The 23152-nt window shown below is 38.5% G+C and overlaps 1 protein-coding gene across 4 annotated transcripts in view; it reads right to left on the bottom strand.

Moving 5' to 3' along the window:
* Positions 1-20316, bottom strand: part of CNOT6L (CCR4-NOT transcription complex subunit 6 like) — a 102996-nt gene extending 82680 nt beyond the window's left edge. The window contains exon 1 of one of the 4 annotated variants that reach the window (XM_070612760.1): positions 19627-20316. The gene's annotated coding sequence lies outside the window, so the exon portion shown is untranslated. Of the gene's footprint in view, positions 1-18499; positions 18745-19626 lie in introns of those variants that run through there. The other 3 variants (XM_070612762.1, XM_070612758.1, XM_070612761.1) reach the window with 3 other exon arrangements.
* Between the last annotated feature and the right edge of the window lie 2836 nt (positions 20317-23152).

Genomic DNA, 23152 nt, shown 5'->3' with positions numbered 1-23152 from the left:
CACTGATAATGAAAAACAGAACAACTTTGGAAAACAGTTACACAGTTTCTTAAAAAGTTAAATATATACCTATCATATGACCCAGACGTTCCACTCCTAGATATTTATCCAAGAAAAACAAAAACATATGTCCACTCAAAGACTCAACTGATCCCAAATTTCTTAGTTTTATCTGTAACAGCCAAAAACTGGAAACAACCTAAATATCTATCAACAGGCTAACAGATAAGTAAAATGTGGTAAATACAAACAATGATATATTACTCAACAATAAAAGGAATGGCCTATTGATACAGAGGACAACACGGATAAATTTCAAAATAATTTTGCTGAAAGGAAACCATTTTGATAATTTCAGCAAACTGATTCTTAGGCAAACTGATTTCCAAAAAACTGATCTAGAAGTAGAGGAGGTGAGGAGTAGGACATCCATACAGGTCTTGATTTTAAAATAGCCCAGCTTCAGTGGCCTGGGGTTTGCTGGCTTGGATCCTGGGCGCGGACCTACGCACTGCTTGTCCAGCCATGCTGTGGTAGGTGTCCCACATATAAAATAGAGGAAGATGGGCACGGATGTTAGCTCAGGGCCAGTCTTCCTCAGAAAAAAGAGGAGGATTGGCAGATATCACCTCAGGGCTAATCTTCCTCAGGAGAACAAAAAACAAAGAAAACAGCCCCGCATAAGTCTTTCTTAATAATGAGTCAGTAATTCAATTCTCATTTTTCTTCATATATACAGACCCCTCAGAAACTCCAAGGGGACAACAACCCTAAAGAACAGGACAGATGGATAGTTAATAGTATGTCTAGAGACCCAGGAATATCCAAATCCTATTACTATCATACCCCTATCACCCTGAATCTAAGTAACCGGAATGGACTACGTAGTGACTCGGAAACAGTTCATTTTTCTGACAAAGGAACAACAAATATAACACAATTATAGTGCAGCTTACTATTCAACAAACTTAGAAATAACACAAGGAAAACCATGTTCCCATTTCTCTAATGAATTCTCATATCAGCAGTTCTCTCTTTCATTTCCTACTTCAGTTACTAATACAGACACTGACAAAATGAATAAGAAAATCACTTGGGATTTTTTTATTTGTACTCTTGTCCTCCAAATTCTTTGTCAACCTTAATCTAACAGAGCTCACATCCCTCTTAGAAGGACAGTTGTAAGATCCAGGTAAGCAAGAAAAAAGCCACAGAATGAGAACAAGGTTTCTACCTTGTTATGTACTCAAGATGCTATTATGTAGTCAAGATGGATCTAGCCAATACTTGTCTGGCATGTGTTCAAGGATAAACTTGCAAAGTCATCTGTCTATTCTCCAGCATTCTCCTTAACGTACTGATCATCAAAGGTCACTGTATCTGACTGCTGCAAATTCTCCTTTGAATGCCTCTGTTTTCCACTCTAGTTAACCCACTAAAGTTAAGTGGGAGGGGAAAAAACAAAAGCAAGAGTAGGCTATTCACAAGATGTCTACAATTTAAGATCAGAAAGTTTGCTGCAAGTACTCTTCTAAAACTGATAATCAATAACAAGTACTGCCCAAAGAAAAGTATTCTCCTAGATCAACTGGCTGTGCAACCTGAAAGATGAGCAAACAAAATCCACAGCACAGGGGCCAGCCCCATGGCTGAGTGGTTAAGTTCACGTGGTCCGCTTTGACAGCCTAGGGTTTCACCAGTTCGAATCCTGGGCGCAGACATGGCACTGCTCATCAAGCCATGCTGAGGCGGCATCCCACATGCCACAACTAGAAGGACCCACAACTCAAAATATACAACTATGTACCGGGGGGCTTTGGGGAGAAAAAAAGGAAACACAAAATCTTCACACACACACACAAAAAATCCACAGCACAGTCTGTTTCTTCAAACCTACTAGAAGTGAAAACATCCTTGCTGCCATAAACAAAGTCAAGAGTAAATATGTTCACACCCAAACTGAGACAAGATGCAAGGGCAGCTGCAAAAGGATCACAGATTATCTAGATAAAAAGTAAGCATATCAAGAGTATGAGAGTTATCATTCAAAGAAACAAATACACTAGAAGAACTGGACTCAGTCCAACATGTTTAAACATGAAATAAACTGAAGTAACATTCTAACACTTTATACAAAATAAAATACTTCATCTTTTCCTTCTCCTCCCTTCCAATTTCAGGCTGTGCCTCTCGAGTAGGACATAAAATAAAAAAATTGAGTAGTATTTCACAAATACAATGTCTTAAGTTTATGTATGAAAAAAAATCTGTGTATAAACTAAGAATGTTGTATTGCATCAAGAAAATATAAATACTAATTCAATAAATCGTTTGTTTTCTGTTACCAGAAAATTACACTTGATAATACCAAAAACTAAGGATTTAACTAAGGAATCCTTTTTGGGATGAATAGCTTTTCTAATTATTTTAGCTTTTCTATTTCTTTAGAAAATAATTTAATTAAATCTTGAATACAAAGTTGACTGAGATGAAAGTCAGAGTAACCATAACAGCTGTTCCATACTTTTGACCAAATAATACACTGCTTCAGCTTTAGATATACACGGTGAAATATACATAAAAAGGTATTAAAGCTAGTTTTATTTATCTTAGAGCCAGAGTTTAGAATTTGGAAAAGCCGTACCTAAATCTACAAGTCTCCATTAAAAACAGTGGAGTAAAACAGAAAAACCTTAATAACCAACTCTGTGTGGGATAAAACGTGATAAGGCACAAAGAAAAGTTCCATCCAGGAAAGGGTTCCAAGGTGCCAGCATATGAATTATGAAAGAATTTAAAAAGCAGGACCAATGCTGACTCATATTGATCCTAAACAGATAGCATTAAACAATAGAGCTAATCCCTAACTTTTTGGCATGAATAAATGCTTAACCAGAGTACCCACTCTACTCCTACAAATGACTGCCAAGAAGGAGGTGCTTTGTACTGAGCGGAAAAGGTCTGAAGGGAAGGGATGTCAGCTTTAAAATAGTTCCTAAAATAGTTGCTTAAAAGGATAAAGAATAAGAGAACTTACAAAGGCTTTGAGCCAAGCTTGGTTCCAGGAAAAGGATACTTTGGCCCTAAGTGAAAGCAAAAACCAGCCATTGTAAAACACAGATACCCAGATTTTGTCAGCAGAAGGAAGAGTATTGTTCATCATTTCCCACAAAGGTAGCAGAGCCTTTAACTTGGATTCCTATTTTTTCCTGGTAGGTAGATACTCTGCAAAAGCAACAAAGCAGACTAAATATAAAACTCTTCTGAATTTCAATCCCGCAGTCAAAATGCCAACTTCACAAACTTATCAAAGGTCACAGAGGAACAAATTTCCTGTTTTGTTACTTAAACTCATTACCTTCCTCCTGAGCTAACCAATACAGAATTTCCTTCTTATTTTGAGGCTGACAAAATGAGGACGGTATACTTACAACATACTAGGAACAACAAGCAGTTACTCAGAGTCAAGGAATAGAATTTGACATCATTTTCTAAAACATAGTTGTACATAATGCATGTCTACTATTCCTCCATTTGAGGAAGAGCTAAACATACATTTTTTATTAACAATCTTTTAAACTTTATTTTGAAGTTGTTTTACAAAAAGAGGAAAAGAAAATGTAATACTTTATAAACATTTATCAAAAACCCATTATTTTTAATTAGAACTATGTTCCTTATCCCAAAAACCTTATAGTCTAGGAAAGATGAGAAAAATGTAAACAGTGATTACTATGTTGTAAACATTTATGTACTTCCTATCTCTTTCTAAAATACATTTAAAGTTGCTTTCCACAAAGGGTATATAACTGTTTACAAATAATCATAATTTGACGAAGAAATGTGTGTAAATCCCATAAGAGAGATACCAAGAAGAATAAAATTTGAATGGAGCAGTTCTTGACCAGGGTGATGACTAATTGTGAAATGTGCTACAAGTACTGTAATTCATAAGTAATAATAGTAAAAATGACTTACATTTGTGTACAATTCATATGCACACATATAAATACACTATATATGTATTAGTATTGCCATCCCTATCCTCTTACTAACATTCTAACAATGAGAGAAAAAGGAATAGTTACAACTATTTCTCAAAGATATTATAAATAATGATGGATATATATTGCATATGCACATATCATCCTTCATGTATTTTATATGGCTTTATTTAGTGCTCATCTTATTAGAATATGTCAGTCTCTCTTATCACTCTAATGAAAAATGTTCTCATTAAACATAAATGACTACCAAATTGCTAAATCGATTTTCAATTTCCTTTTCAGTCAGTACTCATCCTATTTGGTTTCTTTGGTTTTGAAAACTGAAGACCACCCTCTATTTCTTGAAACTTTCCCCTCCATTATCTTCTGAATCAGATTTTAAATTGGCTGAAAGAAGAAAGAGTTTATGAGTGGGAGAGAGAAGAAAACATGCACTGAATGCCCAGCCTGTGTCCAGATCCCGTGTTAGACAATTTGCATCTACTATCACATTTAATTTCACTAAAATTATAAACTATGTATTATTAATTCCACTTTACTAATGAGAAGCTGAAATACAAAGAAGTTGTGAAACACCCAGCACCTCACAGCTAATAAGTGACTGGACTAGAATTTGAACACCAGTAAATCCAACTGCAAAATCCAAGCTGCTTCTACTAAACCATGACAAGTTTAATTTTAGACATTTCTAGAAGAAAATGCAGAATAAGAATCTTATAATCTTGGAGTGCAGCAAACTTTTCTAAGCAATGTAAAGACTATAAAGAAAAAGAATGACAGATTAACAATATAAAAAGATGTTAATGTCCATAAGGCAAAGAGCAAAGTTATAAAGTAAAAACATAAAGAAGAAACTGGAGCAAGAAGTCTCCGTAATATTTATAATGGACAATGAGGTAATGTTTCTAAAATATAAACAGCTCTTAAAAATCAATAAGAAAAAAAATGTAAACATCCCAAAAGAAAAATTGAGGGTAAAGGTCATGATCAGACAAATCACAAAAGAATAAAGAGAGTGGGCAAAAAAGTGTGAAAAAATATAACCCCACTATTAATCAAATAATTGCAGATTTTTAAAAATATGTGACTTTATTATCAGAATGGCATAGATTAATAACGTGAATAAGAGTTTGGGGGAAAAGGCATCCATTACACAACTAGTGGGAATATAATTTATATATTTCTAAAGGTCAACCTAATGAGATGTATCAAAATTTTAAATCTGCAACCATTTTAATCTGGCAAGTCCATTACTAGAAATTTATTCTTTAAAAAAGTGTGGAAAAGTGTATAAATATTACTTTTTACTGTATTAGTGTTGATAACTGCCAAAAATCAGAAGATCAATTACCAACCAATAGGGGATTGAATTATAGCACATCAATAAAATGGATTACAATTCAGCCAGTAAAAAGCATGATGTTTGGAAATGTAAAGTGAAACAGCTGCTGTGGAAAAGTCTGTCAATTTCTCAAAAAGTTAAACATAGAATTACCATATGATCCAGTAATTCCATCCTAGGTATAGACCCAAGAGAAGCGAAAACATGTCCACACAAAAACTTCCACATGAATGTTCATAGCAGAATTATTTATAATAGCCAAAAAGTAGAAACAACTCAAATGTCCATCAGCTGATAAATGGATGAACAAAATATGATATATCCATACAATGGTATATTATTCAGCCATAAAAAGGAATGAAGTGTTACATGCTACAACATGGAATATTCTTGAAAACATTATGCTAAATGCAAGAAGTCAAACACAAAAGGAAGGATTCCATTTATATTAATTGCCTAGAATAGGTAAATCCATAGAGATGGTAAGTAGATTGGCAGCTGCCAGAAGATGGAGAAATGGGTAAACTGGAACTGCTAATAGGTATGAGGTTTCTTTTGAAGGTGATGGAAATATTCTGGAATTAAATAGTAGTGGTGGGTCACAACACAGTGAAAATACTAAAACCACTTAAGTGTACACTTTAAAATGGTGAGTTTTGTGTTATGTAATATACATCTCAATTTTTTTAAATGCTATAAAAATTTTAAAAGCATGAGGCATGTCTATTGCTGAAAAATGGCCATGATATGTTGTTAAATGAAAAAGCAAGTTTAAAAAACAGTAGCTATAGTATGATTCTACTTATGTATGTTTATGTGGTTAGATAACTACATATAGCCCAGAAACAGATAATGGAACTATATATATTATACTAACAGTCTTGATCTCCATGAGATAGCATAATCAGAAAATTATGCTCTTCAGTATCATTTTACTTTATTTTTTTTAAAAGGGCACATATTTCCAAAAGCAGATGAAAAAATACTACCATCTGCATAGAAAAGTATAGTACTATGACAAAAATACAGAGAAAAAATGGAAACCAGGAGACAATACAAGCAAAGAGTATTAACCTGGGGTCCATAAATCTAAGGGAATCTGTAAAGTGGTATAGAAGAAAATTTACATCATTATTTTCACTAACCTCCAGTTAAAATTTAGTACCTCTTTCCATTAGGCCTAAACAACCTACCATAATAATATTAGCAGTACCTGTGATATGTCACTAACACAAGTTCTATTTTCATATATTACAGTTGCTATAGATATCTTGAAGATCATCTATATATATCACTACTTCAAAATTATGTTAGTAATTAGACTCACTGCTAGATCTTATTATTTAAGTGCACTGATAAAGAGGCACATACATTAAATATCACAAATTTGTTTTTATGTATTTTAGTATTTCAATATAACAGGTTCCTTTTTTATCTTATTTTCTTTCATTCATTTAAAATCATTATTCTACAAAGGCTTCATAGCCTTCTCCAAACCACCAAACATCCACCCACATCCAAACACAGCACTCATGCAATCACGAGGATATTCTAATTATTCAGGCATAAAGTGAACAGAGTCTAAATTCAGACAAAAATAGAGATCATTTCAATCTTAATCAATTTGTCTAATACAAAATTCATAATTTTCTTCCCCAAATTGTCTCCTCCTTCTGATTTCTCAAGTCATCTCTGACTTCTTCCTTCATATTCACCAATGTCACTTAAGAGCTTTCTTTTCTATCCCAACTGACACAGATCTATTTCTTGACTCTCGCTTCATATTTTAATTTTCTCTCTTTAAAAAAAGAGCTTCCCTCCTCCCATTCCGATCTCAACTGATTCTGCATACCTTAACCAGATTAATCTTGTTAAATAATTATTTTCAAACTATCAACTTGCTCAAAATCAATAATTCTAATATGTCTTGAATAGTAATATTGATACTTGAGATTCTAGAGCCACATCTGCAGTAACACTAATCAAAACTATTATATAGCTATGTCCTACAAAATAGCGTCTAAAACAATATAATAACATAAAATTCAGATATTAAGAGAACTTCAATTTATAGATGTAAAAGCCACCTGCTGCTCTAGAGTTGAACCCAGAATAAAATTAAAATTCCTTACCCAAGCATTCAAATTCCTCCATAATACTCATTCTCCAATTTGCCTTATCAGCCTCCTTGTTCCCACTGAAGCTCTGGAAGTTAACCAGAAATAATTCTATTTCCCTCTCGTGCTCAAATCTGGACTCACGCTTTTCTACTACTACATGTTTGCTGGTGCAATTTCCAGCATTTGCAACGCCATCTGATCATTCCTTCATTTAATAAACAATTACTAAGCCCCTAAGATACACCAAACACTTAGCACACATTAGAGGTTAAGCCCGTACTACAAAACCACCTGAACTACAAAGGTGAGGTACCTCTGCCCTTAAAAACTCACAGTCTCATGGAAAAGCAGAGACATAAACCAGGTAAATACAAGATAATGTGGTAAATATTATGAAAAAGGAATGCACAGGATGCCAGGCAAGCAGAGAGAAAGACCACAAAGCAAAGACTGGAAGTGTCAGGCAACACTTCCCAGAGTAGGGAGCACCCAAGGTGAATCATTAAAGAAGTAAGTGAGGTCATAAAGTATTGTAGGCACATATAAAGCATAAACAGGGCTACACAGGCACTCAGTATGGCTAGGCTAGGGAATATCTTCGAGAGAGGAGTAATAAATGATAAAACTGGAGAGGTACACAAGGACACGATCATGATGGGCCTTACACATAACGCAATGAAATCTCCATTTTATTCTAAATGCAATAAGCATCAGCAGGATATCATGGAAAGTACACAGGTTTAGGAATTACAATGACCTAAATCTAAATTCCAGCTCTGTCACTTACTTGCTATGTGACTTCATCAAATTTGCCTCTCTATTCATTTTCCTCAACTATCAAATAGGGATTAATATCAGTTTTGTCAGGATTCTAACAAGAAGTTAATTCACGTAAATCTCCCAGTACAGGGGTCGGCAAACTACAGCTTGGTTTGCCATGATGAATGATTTTACATGTTTAAAGGATTGTTAAAAGAACAAAAAATTTCAACAACAAAAAAGAACATAGGACAAAGATCTTATGCCACCTATGAAGCCAAAATATTTACTATTTATAGCCCTGTACATAAAAAACTTGCCAACTCCTGCCCTTAGCACACAGTAGGCAACCAAAAAACAGGAACTATTCTTATTACCGAAGGATTTTAAGTAGGGAATTTAAGTAATGTGGAATGAGGTATACAAGGATATCTCTGGTGAAAATGTATATAAAGGAACAGACGTTAAAGGAGCAAAAACGGATGCTGGGAGACAAGCAAGGAAAATGTTGCAGTAATCCATTAACTTTTCCTTTCCTTCCTTCTCCTAACAATAAAGGTGAGATCAACTTCTACCTCCTCTCTTTATCCCTGTAGGTTACACTCTCATACGTACTCTGTATGTTACAGCACTTAATGTTATTTGTCATTTAGCATATTAGCATATTCTGCCTTCAGTTGTCTGCTATTTAACCCAGCTTAAATCTCCTATAAACATAAGAGTAAGTATTGTGGAGTCAAACAGATCCTGTTTTAAATATTGGTTTTACCAACATTTAGGACTTATTCAACTTGTATGTCTCCTAATAATAAGAAACGGTAATAGCTATGTTGAATTGTTTTGTTTTGTTTTGTTTTTTTACTACAAATGTGCCACATACTGTTCTAAGCACTTTACAGGTATTACTTCATTTAATCTTCATAACAGCCCTCTCAGATAAGGACGATTACTCTTTCTCATTACAGATGAGGAAACTGAAGCATGGGGGAAGTTAAACAAGTTTTCCAGGAGCTGGAAAGTGAAGGATCGAAGGCTCACATTCTTAACCAACTACAAAATGAGAATATACTGTCTAATTCACAGGATTTTTGTGAAGACTAATTTCAACTGCATATTTAAAGGGAAGGGGGTGACTTTTCACAGTCCTTAGTACTCAGTAGTCCAATAAATATAAGTCCCATTTCCTGGCAGAAAAGACTACATTCTAAACTTTTTAAACCCTGAATACAATAGCTTATGGTCAGTAGAAGCTTAATAAATATTAATAGATGAGATACACTTTTAGTGATTAAAATTCTTGTACTGTTTAAAGGATATCATTCTGTACATAATTCACAATGTATTATTTCATAAATTTATATGTAAATGTCACAGAAGACTGCACTAAATATGAACCTATAGCTGACATACCTTGCCAGATTTTTGGTTTTGTTTAAATATAAACATTATGATCAGATAACAATGGGATATATATGTAAAGATCCAAACAAAGTCTTTGTGTAGAAAGACACCAAGGTTGGTATATCCTAAATTTAGTTCTATCCTCTCAGCAGTATTGTAACTGGTATTACATAACTCTGATCTATATTACTCATTTAGGAAATCTATTTAAGTAATTTGGGAAGAGAAAAATAAAAAGATTCTAAACCAGAAGACTACAGACAGAGAGGTTCTCTCCACAGATGCAAATAAGGAAGATAAAGTATTATAACTTCTATTTCGTGTCACCAATTTGTGTCACCAATTTCTGTTGTTAATAAATGAAAACAATATGAAAGCCCAAAATTACCAGGCATCTCTTCAGTATGAATGATGATTCTCTCACACAGCAAAGTGAACTATGTATTTCTTCAAAAAAATTAGAAATAAATTTTATCTGTAATGAGGTTTTAAAGTGGATTAAAAAAATTAATGAAAACTAATAGTCCTGCTACAAAGGAGAATACAAAACAAAAATTTTATTACCACTTTCCAATTCTGCCTTGTGAACAGGAAGATTCTTAGCTAAATCCAAAGCTATTTAACTTCTGAGACTTATAACATGAAGGAAAGAAATAAAATTAAGAAATATCTAATCAGAATGCAGCTGCATAGAAACACAAAGTTTCAAAAATTAAACAAAGGGTCATCATCACACCAAGTGAAACATAACCTTACCTTGTAGAGCAAAGTTTCCTAAGAAAGCTATTAAATTTTTTAGAAAATTATTTAAAAACTTATATAAACAAAACCATTGATGCTGAAATGTTTTGAGAAAAAAGTCAGGTGACAGCCAGATTCAAAATAAACATGGTAAGATGTGGTGTATACACACACACACACACACACACACACACACACACACACACAGGAATACTACTCAGCCATAAAAAAAAGATGAAATCATGCCATTTGCAACAATGTGGAGGGACTTTGAGGGTATTATGCTAAATGAAATAAGTCAGACAGAAAAAGACAAATACCATATGACATATAAATAAGGAGAACAGATTAGCGGTTACCAGAGGAGAAAGGGGTGGGAGGAGGGTGAAAAGGGTAAAGGGGCACATATGCATGGTGACAGATGGAACGAGACTTTTGGTGGTGACACGATGCAGTATACACAAGTCAAAATACAACAAAGTACATCATAAATTTACACGAGTGACCACAATAAAAAAACAAAAAAGCAAAAAGATTGTTTGGTTTGGAAAGTAAGACAGAATCAGATTAAGCAAATTTAGGACTTTGTTAAAAAACAGTAATTAATTAGAAACAACTAGGAACAATAATTAATAAATAATGTAACTAAAATTCAAAATATGTGGATTTTGGCAAATTAAAACAGTTGAAATACAAAAACCCGAAGCTATTATTATAGTAAAATTAAGAAAGAGAATGTTTTTCATTCATAATCCTTGTTAATTTGATAACAAACTATCTCATTATGGTTTTAGCTTGCACGTCTGATCACTACTTGATCAGGCTTCTCACATGTTTATTTTTTCAGGCTATGCCCTCTTTTGGGAACTGTCTGTATCCTTTGTCCATGTATCTACAGAAGTCTTATTATTTTTCTAATCAATTTACCATCTTTGTTGCAAGGATGTATTTCATGGTCTAGCACTACCTAGCACATCTGTAGGTGTTCAATAAATATTGATTTCATTGAAAAATGTTTTTAAAAATTTTAAAAGACTAAACACGGACTTCTTCATTAACCATACCCTCATTATAACAAAGTCTTGTTCCTTTCTTTTTAAATCTATGGTTATCACTTCATTTATGATTTAATATTCTTTCTGCTTCCTGTGTCTTCCTCCAACCTACCTATCAAATTAGTCAGAAAAAAAATTCTCCACACTGTTTTCATTGAATGTTTTTCAAAAGAAACAATATTCTCCACTGCTCAAGAAATATGAGTTATTCAGAAAAATCTTCAGTAGAGGATTAGGGGCTCTCCAAATGTGTATATGAATTAATGGGAAGACAATTAGCATTAAAGGAGTAGGGGGCCAGCCATGATGGTTAGTGGATTCGGGGCTCTTACTGCTGCAGCCCAGGCTGTTTCCGGGTCAGGGAACCACACCACCCATCTGTGGGTTGTTATACCGTGATGGCTGCATGTTGCTGAGATGCTGAAAGCTATGCCACTGCTATTTCAAATACCAGCAGGGTCACCCATGGTAAACAGGTTTCAGAAGAGCTTCCAGATCTCACAGACTAGGAAGAAGGATCTGACTACCCACTTCCGAAAAAAGTGGCCATGAAAATCCCATGGAGAGCAGCGGAGCATTGACTGATACAGTGCCTAAAGGAGAGATGATGATGCGAAAAGATGAGGCAGAGTTCCACTCTACTGTACACAGGGTCGTTACGAGTAGGAATCGACTTCTAGGGCTCTAACAACAACAACAACAACAACAAAAGTAGGGAGGGGAGGAAAGAAGGGAGTGGGAAAAAGGCAGAAAAAAGCTACTCCCTCTTTCCCAAGCAAGTTAAGATTATCTGCCACTTATTACTGTACACAGCATCTTCACCTTTCTAATCTATATTTCGTACTTCCCTCAAAACCGAACCCTTACATCCCTTCGTGATAAAAACACTCAACAAACCAGGAATAGAAGGGAACTTCTTCATCTTGATAAACAGCATTAATGAAAACCCCACAGCTAATATCATACTTAATAGTGAAAGACTGAACACTTCCTCCGCCAAGATCAGGAACAAGACAAGGATATGTGCTCTTGGCACTTCTTTTCAACAATGCACTGAAGGTTTTAGCCATGGCAATTAGGCAGTAAGATGAAACAGAATGCATCCAGATTGCAAAAGAGTAAAACTATATTTATTTACAGGTGACATGATCCTTGTTATACAGAAAATCCTACGGAATCACTAAAAAACTATCAGAACTAATAAACAAGTTCATCAAATTTGCAGGATACAAGATCAATACACAAAGTCAATTGTATTTTTATACCCTCGGAATGAACAACCCAAAAACGAAATTAAGAAAACAATTCCATTTACAATAGCATCTAAAAGAATAAAATATTAAGGAACAAAGGCAACAAAAGAAGTGTAAAAGTTATACTCTGAAAACTTCAAAACACCGTTGAAAGACATCAAAGAAGATCTAAATAAATGAGAAGATCCCATGTTTGTGAATAGGAAGACTTAACATTATTACAGCAATGCTCCCCAAATTGATCTACAGTTAACACAATTCCTATCAAAATCTCAGCTGGCTTCTGTAAGAAATTGACAAGCTTATCCTAAAATTCATATGGAAATACAAAAGATCCTCAAAAAGCCAAAATAACCTTGAAAAAGAAGAATGAAGTTGGAGGATTCACATTTCTCAATTACAAAGCTACAGTGGTCAAGACAGTACTGGTATAAGAATCATCACATAGATTAATGGAATAAAATTGAAAGTCCAGAAATAAACCTTCACATTTAAGGTTAACTGATTTTCTACAAGACTGACAAGACAATTCAACGGGGAAAGAATAGTCCTTTCAACAAATGGTACTGGGACAATGGATACCCATATGCAAAGGAATAATGTAGACTCCCTACAACAGGCCATAGACAGAAATTAATTCAAACTGGATCACAGATCTAAAGGTAAGAGCTAAAACTAAAAGACTCTTAGGACAAAACAGAAGCAGAACTCTTTGTGACCTCAGATTAGTAAACGGTTTCTTAGATATAACACCAAAAGCATAAGCAGCAAAAGAAAAAATCAGCTAGACTTCATCAAAATTAAAAACTTTTGTTCTTCCAAGGACACTATCAGGAAAATGAAGACAACTCACTGAATAGGGGAAATATGTGCAAATCACATATGTGATAAAGGACTTGTACCTATAATATACAAAGGATTCTTACAATTCAATAATAAAAAGATAAATAACAATTAAAAAACCAGCAAAAGAGCTGAATACACATCTCTCAAAAAAAGATATATGAATGGCCAATAAGCAAATGAAAAGACACTCATCATCATTAGGGAAATGCAAATCAAACCCACAATAACACACTACTTAACACTCACTAGGAGAGCCATGATCAAAAAGACAGATAACAACAAATGTTGGCAAGTATGTGGAGAAACTGAAGCCCTCATATGCCGCTGGTGGGGTTGTGAAATGGTGACATTCTTTGGGGAAAACAGTCTGAAAGTTCCTCAAAAGTTTAAACATAGAGGCATCACATGATTCAGCAATTCCACTCCTAGCCATATACCCTAGAGAACTGAAAACTATGTACACAAAAATTTGAATGTGAATGTTCATAGCAGAATTATTTATAATAGGCAAAAAGTACAAACAACTCAAATGTCCATCAGCTGACAGATAAACAAAATATGGTATATCCATACAATGGCATATTATGCAGCCATAAAAAAGAATGAAGTACTATTACACAAAATATGGTGAACCTTGAAAACAAGTGAAAGACACCCATGATAAAAGACCACATATTATATTAAGACTCCATTTGTATGAAATGTCCAGAATAGGCAAACATATAGTCAGAAAGTAGAACACTGATTGTTTAGAACTAAGGGTATGGGAGAATTAGGGGTAACTCTTAAAAAATACAGGATTTATATTTCAGGTAATTAAAATGTTATAAAATTGTGGTGATGGCTGTACAACTGTGAATATACTTAACACTACTGAGTTATACATTTTAAATAGGCTACTTCTTTGGTAAGTGAATTATATCTTTAAAAAGCTGTTACAAAAAAACAAAAACAAAAACCCTCTCAACTCTTTCTTTAAGTAGTCCCTGACCCACCCACCATTCCATTTTATCTTACTCCCTCTCGGAATGTCTGTAAACAGTTTATACTACAGTAACTTGCACTTGTTCATTTATTATTTTGAAGTAACTAAATTATAAGTTTTATCTCCCTCACTCACAAGCCATAAGCTTTGCAAGGGTTTCTTCTACTTCTTTCATACTTCTCTTTAGAACCAAGTATAATAATGGGTACAGAATGGGCCCTCAACCAAGGTTTTTAATTTTCAAAATGCAAAATACTAGAAACATTTACCATGGAGAAGTTAACCAAATTACTCAAAAATCTTCCTTTTGAGGAATACAGATATATATAAAACTCCCCAGATCCTTAACCAAACTCTTCAGAATAAAATAAGTAAAGGTGAACTCTGAGGTTTCACATTACAATAATCCTAGGCAATGAAAGAATAAGTTGTAATTCAGTTAAAATTAAAGTTGTCCAGAGATAAAATTCCTTTAATGTATCAGAAGTTCAGTGTTAGTGCACTTAGTCAAAGAAAGTTGTAGTATTTTCATCATGAAACATGAGCAAAAGTTAATAATTAAACCTTTGTTGTTTACTTGATGATTTTATTGTTCTTTCTGGGTTAAGGCTCACATATATTAATTACAGTGACTTTAGAATTACAAAAACAGCAACAGCAAATAATAAAACACAGTAAGGTCAACCTAAACGGTATTTCTTTAAAGTATAAAGTAGTAATAATAATAATGCTCTATCTCAACAACAGAAAAAGAAAATTCAAAAAACGTGTTTCCCATGAAACTATACGCCAGAAACTGAAATTCAAAGTCAAATGATTTCAAAGTACAAAGAGAGAGAACTCAAACAGCCCGAACACAGTAGACCACAACAACAATCTATAACTGGATAGTAAAGGAGAGACTCTCTAAAGGTTATAAAATCCAATTGTAATGTTCTCCGTAAAACCTGTATCTTTAAATAGCTGAAGTTCACTTGTCATTCAAACCCCTCTCATAAAGAGAGCTCCTTCCCTCCTCCTCCTCCTGGGGCTCTTACTCCTTCCCCTCTCTTCCTCCCCCACCCCCAATTTTACTCTTTGAAGATGGAAAGCAATCTTTAACCATTATAATTTACCTTTTAGACATAATTTCATAAATATATGCTACCATCTAAAATAATATCATGAAATGCCCCAAGCTGTCCACCATCCAGGGACTACGTTCCCATCCCCCTTACACTCAAATAAAGCTCTGTGACAAATTCTCACGCATGAAATGTGGGCAGATGTTTGTCACTTTAAGTCTGGGGGTTCTTAAGACATGGTCTGTGGGTAACAGGCAGGGCTCCAAGGCCCTAGGGAATGGTAGAGCCATAAGATGTAAGGAGTCCGGGTGCCTCAATTACCACATGGAGGAAAGCCACAAGCCTGCTAAACAGGAGCACCTGCACTAGACTGTTATGTGAGCAAAATACAAATTTATATGTGTTAAACCACTGAAATTTTGGAGTGTATTTATTACCCTAATTAGCATTACTCAAAGTAATACATGGACAGTCTTAAGTATTTCAATTCACCCAATTAAAGACATAATTTGGAAGAAGAAGAAATAATTTGGAAGGACTGTTTAAAAGTCCATTTAAGTAACATTCAATTTTAAAACCTAAACAGTTTGCCACCTTGATTTTGTTATAACGTAATTCCTTCAGTTTAAACAGTGATATCATGAGCAGTGCCACTCTTAAAAATAAATTTCACTGTCCAATAATCCACATAGTTATACATTAATTCAGTATCATCTATTTTCACAATTATTACAGAGAAGTGTTTTCCTCAATTCTCCCAAACTAAAAAAAAAGCTATGAAGTATTCTAAAATACTATAATTCATAATGTCTAATGAAAATTACCAAATACCTAGTTAAGGACAAAATTCATTTCTATTTTATAGTTTTAACGTATTAAAAATTATCATTTATAACTTTCAAGGTAAGAATTCTTCCTCTAAATATAATCATACGGCAGATAGTTCTGTTCATCGTAAACCCACACATGCATAACAAACACACTTTAACAAAACCATTACATTTTCATTCTAGTGAAGTTGTCCCTACGATCCTTTACAAAAATCCTTCACAAATGTTTCAAAATTTTAGTGCTTTACTAGGTTTTTTTTTTAAAGCTTAACACTGCTGATATAAATAATACTGATATAGGGCCTAACTGGGAAACCTGGCATTAGTAAACAGAGACATTATAAATTTAAACCAATGAAACTCCTCCCACCTCTCTTCACTCTGCCTTCACCAAAAAAAAAAAAAACCTTTATTTAACCTCTCTGTTGCCTTTACCTTAAATTCCATACCATTATTTTTTCCACCACGATACAGTTAAAATTAAATGCACAACACATTTACTACTCCACACAGAATAATAAAAATGGAAAATTATTGAAAGTTGATAGAGGATTTTTGCTTCCATTCAGGAAAATGTTCCAAGAGGTTTTGTTTACCAGGATCAGTCAACATGAACTAAAAAGATTACATAGCAATTTCTGTAGCACTTATACTTTCTGGATCTATACAGATAAAGCAAACCCTAGTTCTTGGATCCTTTTTAAAGCGTGATTGCACTGGAACATATATGTGATACATATAGCTTAAAAAACTTTTTCCTGGGCAACACAGCAAGAACTCATAAAAAGAGTAATGCAATAGAGATGGCCTACTTCAAAATATGAAAAAAAAATTAACTATGACTATATAGTCTCTATAAACTAATACAACAGGCTATTTTAATGACAATCTTATTTCTAAAAAAAAGACTCCTAAAATACAACATTAAAAGTTGTTTATATATACCTATGTATATCAAAGGACTCTGAAACGTTCTATTGTCTTGATTTTTAACTTACAGTTACATAATATCTCCGTAATTAAATGAATATTTCTACTTAGAAATGTTTTTCAATACCCACACTCAAGGCTGCAGAAGGAACTAACATTTAACTAAGCATCTACTATGTGCCAAACATTATGTTTTCTCATTCTATTCTCAGACAACCTTACTATATATGTATTATCTCCTTATTACAGACGAGAAAACAGAGGCTTATCGATATTAAGTACCTTGCCTAAGGTCAAACAGCTAAGAAAAATGCACCTCCAGAGTTGTGAGGTCGGTAAAACAAGTCCTTTCTCTACTAAACCACATGCGTTGTTTTTCCAGTAGTGGTCAAAGAAAACAGCTCTCCACCCATCCTATTCTTCCCCCCACTTTCCAGTGACCAGCATGGAACATTTCTTTGTGACACCAGGTTCAGAAAAAAAGCAATCTCTGGCCACCGTACAGTGCACGGCCTGCAAGGATGGGAACCACATCACGACTTTATCCACAGGGTTTCAGCTGGATGAGCCAACTAGATGTAAATGGAAGAGGGTAGAGTGAATAAAGTAAATCAGCAAATAATTATCCTAATACCATTTCTATCTGGTTCTGAAATGCACTGACCGATTTATCTTCATAGTTGCGTCTGACTTAGACTACCCTCGAAACAGCTTTCCAGGAGCTCACACTGAGTAGACAATAGAGGCTGCTTGATCTAGGTTTTCGAGACTGTGAGGGAGAACGTGTTTGTCTGGGCAGGACTATCTTGATTGGCAATTAAGATAACTAACTACAAGCTATAAGGGAGTATCTCCCAAAATGTAGCACAGTGCTTCCAATGTGTACAAACGGCTCGGCAAAACTCCCTGAACACAATCCATCCGAAGAGCCCGAGCTAACTAGGCGGCCGAGTGCGGGAGGATGACAGCTCCGGGAACTTCCTCTTCCTCCCCGACCCCTCAGCTCGGCGCGCACGCCTTTCCCCCAGGAGGCAGGATAGAACAGTTTCAAACGCCCCAAACCGATCCAATCCCACCAACACCAGAGGACAGGGAAGTCAGCTTCCAAGCCTTCCCCCGCCTCTCCAAGAGAATTTTTATCTTAAAAAAAAAGGCACACATCTTACCCACGAAAAAGTATTTGCAACGAAAAATGAAAATATGGACTGAATCCCTCCACACGGCCCTTGAGGGAAGCCTTGAAAGAACGGCCCTCGCCACCGCGGACCCCCGAGACCGACCGCTCTGCTTCACTTGCCCTCGGGGTCCCCGCCAGCCGCGGGAGCCCGCCGTGCGAGCGCCGAGAGGCGCCTCCGCCTCTCCTCAGGACAGCGGCGGCCGGGCCGACGGCGACCGGCGCGTCCCGCCGGCCACCCTCACCTGCCCAGGCCCGAGGCAGCGCCGTGGGCCCGCGCGGCCCGGCGGCCCGGGAGGCGGGCGGGAGCAGGCGGCGGGCGCCGAGGCGGTTAGGCCGCGCTGCAGGCCGGCGCGCTTCCTGCCGCGGCAGCGGGAACGGCAGCCCGCGGCGGGCGGCGCGGCCCGGACCGCCGCTCTCGGCCGGGCTGCCGCGCGTGTGCCGCGGACACACTCCCTCTCCGGGGCCCGGGCCCGCCGAGCAGCTCTCATCTGGGAGGCTCCGGAGCCTCGGCCACCGAACGGGAGGGACACGCCGCTCGGGGGTCTCGGACACACGGAACCCGCGCCCAGAGTCCCGGGCCCTGGGCGCGGACCCCCCCAACACACACACACACACACCCCGGAACCTCGGCCGCCTCCGACACAGCCGCCGGTCAGCCCCACACCCGACACACACCCACTCGCGGTGGGTCCTTCAGGCCGTCTCTCCGCCCGCCAAACTCCCAACTCGCACACCCACACGCACATTTGTCCCTCTCCCACCTCATCTCCCCGGGGACGCGCTCCTCTTCCCAACACTCGATCCTACTCCGAGGCGCACACACTCTCTACCTCATTCTCTTCCTCCGGCCCAGAAGGAGCAACAGCAGCCATTTCCCCGCGGCAGGGGAAACACACACACACAAACACGCGCGCGCGCGCACCAGGCCCCCCCCGATGCTTCCCCTCCCGAGCGGCGGCCGCAGACGCAAACACAAACACCCACGGCAGGGCCGCGCTCCCGCCCGCCCCGGAGGGAAGCCGCCGCGCCAGGCAGGGCCCGGACCCCGGCGCGCGGCCGGGCACGCGGGGAGGGCGCCCGGGCCTGGGTCGCGGAGGGCCTGCGCCCCCTCCTCACCTGCATTCAGCGCGCCGGGGTCCGGGCGGCGGCGGCGGCGGCGGCGGCGGGGCGGCTGGTGCTGGTGCTGCGGCGGCGGGGGAGGCGGCGGCGGCGGTGGCGGCGGGACTGAGTGCAGCAAAGACATGCAGGCAGCCCGCCGGGGGGAGAGGCACCGGCCGGAGGGGACGCGGGGCGGGCGGGCCGGGCCGGGCCGCCTGAGGAACGGCAGAGGCGGTGGCGAGGAGGACGGCTGAAGGGAGCGAGAAGGAGACGGATGGGGGGCGGGGAGGGGGACGAGGGCCGCGCCGCCGGGCTTCGGGGACGGTGACCCTGGGCGCGCAGGAGAGGCCCCGCGGCCGCCGACGCGAAGGCCCCCGCCGGAGGAAGCTTCGCCCCCGCAGCCGCCGGAGCCGCGGCTATTACTCCGAGAGCCGCGCCGAGCCTGGCCTTGGCCTTGGCCTCCTGGCGCTGGGGCTGCCGCCGCTGCGGGGGTTCCTGCTGCGCCTGCTGCTGCCGGGGCCGAGGCTGCTGCACAGAGACGCCAGCTTTCGGTGCCTTTGCTCTCGCTCACACACGTTCACACCCCCGAGGGCTGGGGGAGAGGCGTCCGCGCGATATCGGTATTGAGATTAATAACAAGGTGCAGAGAGTGCGAGGAGGAGGGTTGATTGACGTGGAGGGGCTGGCGGGAGTCAGTCACTCCCCTGCGCCGAGGGGTGGGGTGAGGGGGAAGGGGGCGGAGCTCCAGCGCCGCGCCTTGGCCCCGCCCCCTGGGCGCCTCGTTGGGTCGCGGTGCGCGTGCGCGCACGGCTGCCAGGGATCTTGCCTGTTTCCTCCTTTACCCTTGCTGTTTTCTTACTCTCTGTTCTTGGCTTTAGTGACGAGCGGCGCTGGGAAGGCTGGTAGCCTATCAGAAATTCACAGCCACAAAGCCATGTTGGGGGTCGGGGAGGGACTGGCGAGGCCGCCTCACCCAGTGTTCGTGCGTGTCCTCGGTGCTGTTTACTGCCCGCTCGCGCGAGGCGGCCTGATGGCGAGGCCGAGCGCTGACCTGCTGGCTAACGAGACGCCAGGAGAGGTGAAGTGACCAAAGGAAATGTTTCCGGACATCTTCGGTGGGTTTTTGTTAATAACGTGTGCCATCTGTAAGTTGTATCCCAAAAGATAAATAAAAGAACCTGTGACGCTCTGCGATAACCCGGTCCTGTTTATTTTCTAAATTTTCCATTCTCGCGATAGAAGTAGTTTGGCAGCGCCGGCTACAGAGCGAAAACATCAAAATGTAAACTGGAAATATTAATGTTTACTTGGTGAATGTGGCCTTGACATTTTAAGTTTCTGGGATTTAATTTTGTTTTTGTGAGTCAGCTTCAGCTTTTACCACCAGCAGTTCAAAAACAAATTATACCAGCTCTAGAAGCAGAATACTGCTGTTGCAGTTTTGCACAATCTCTTTCTCAATGCATGCTCCGGTCTTGTGTACTTACCAGTGTTAGTCAAGGGGTTATTAGCAGTGTTCAGTATTTTTTGCCCACAAGGGTGGTGTTTTGCATACTAAGCACATTGTGTTGGTTGCACTTAATCTTAGACCCTGTTGTCTGATGTAAAAGGCCTTCATCTCCTGGGGGAAAAGGTGCGGTAAAAATGCAAATCATCATCTAGCCAGAGCTGATCAGCTTTTAAAAGAGCCCACCATTGCAGAAGGACAACTGCACCACTTTCATCTTTGCTACCAGGAAGTGTGAGTGAGTGAGTGAAGAAGCCCTTCAGGACGTAGCACGTCGCGGCTACTTTGTTTTCTGCCTGTGTTAAGTTTCCATTTCCCCCGCTAGCAACACCACCCCCATACCCGCTTGTGTAATAGGTGTCAAAATGGTCTTTATCCCGGAAGAAGTCCCACTGATTCCCACTATCTTGAGCCTAGGCTGACATATAATGAATAAGCTTCTTTGGCTTTGTGCAAAGCCAAACAAGTCACTTCAGGAGCCCAGAATAGTAAACCTGCCTCAGTGGCATCTTGCCACAGCATTTTTCCTTGGCACACAAACACTCTTCCCCAAGGAGAAATAGTACCAAATGTTGAAGAAAAGAGGAAAATAAACGCCTAAAAATATAGAAATCAGACAATGGAATATCTTCACAGATTTAAGCTGCTTCAAATACCTACAGATATATAGATTCCTAGTTATTCTTTCATATACAATAAACAAACATCTGTGAGGGTGTTTTATCTTCTAGACGTTGTATTTAGTGTCAGATAGAAAGATACGCATATGTAGTCCCTCTTCTTCAGTAGCTGACAGTCATTGTAGGAGAAGCAGACACATAAACAGGAAATTCTCACAGAACAAACCAGAAATGAAAGTATGAAAGGTGGCACAAAATTCATAGTCACCACAATGCCCAGGAGGATAAAGCCGATGACACTGGTATCTTCCCTTGAGCCATCTGACACCTGCCTCTCTCACAGGCTGACTAGCAGTACCGACTGGGATGAGGAAAGAGGGGGGAACCTTTGTGGATGTTAAAGAAGCGCTAATAAATGGTGGGCTTTGCTGGTCCTGAAACTCACATTTATATAGGAAATATTCATTGTTGGCCTTTAAATTTTAAATACTAAATGAGTCACAATCCTTGGAATAATTGTAATTGTGACAGAGTTAAGAATCGTGGATTAAAAAAAATAGTGGGTTTCATTATAAAAAGATCAATTGAATGCAGGTTAAGTTTAAATAATCTCCACCCTAGGGATGTTCTCTTTATTCCACGGCACGTTAACTCTCACTAAAAACGAAAGGAAAGCAATACTTCTATATATTACTGAGTATAACTATCATCCAAAAAAATAGATTATTGTTTTTCTCATTTGCAATGAGATTGAGATTAGAGAAATAGCAATTTTCAAATAGTTAGCACTGTACAAATGCTGAGAAATTAAATCTTCACAGATATAAAAAAAATTCCTCATAAGACTCCAATTCATAAAACATTCCAACAACAAAAAAGTAGCACTTAAGTCATTTTTAAAAATCCATTTTATAGTAGCTCAAAGCTTGCAACAGAATAGTAACCTTCTTTTGATATCTCATTTCATGGGAATTATTCATATTAATTAAGATTAAAAATAAGAACACAGTAAGAAAAGATCACTTTAAAGAAGGGATTTATCCAAGTGAAGGCTTTTGGCTTAAGTAAAGCCTTTTTGACCAAGTTGATATAATAGCAGCACTGTGTAGGTACAGTTTGTTCTGAAACAACACTTGTGTATATTCGTATTATTATGGAATTGCTTCATTTCTTCTCAATAAAAAAAAGGTACTTGATGTTCTAGCGACCACCTGTGTATTTTCCAAATTAGCAATTAATATTTGATTTGAGTAAAGCTGATCTCTCCAAGTTTTTTCTTGGAGAAAAAGAAGTTCACAGGTAGCTGGACCTATTAGATCCCTTGTAACTATGTCCCTTTGTCTGTTCTCTGAAATTCTGTTGAGCAGCTTGCTCAGAAGGCAAAGATTTAAAAGTTTTTGTTTAAGAACGTTATTAC

Source organism: Equus przewalskii, chromosome 3, assembly GCF_037783145.1.
Source record: "Equus przewalskii isolate Varuska chromosome 3, EquPr2, whole genome shotgun sequence".
Classification (NCBI taxonomy): domain Eukaryota; kingdom Metazoa; phylum Chordata; class Mammalia; order Perissodactyla; family Equidae; genus Equus; species Equus przewalskii.
This window is presented reverse-complemented; position numbering and strand designations above follow the sequence as displayed.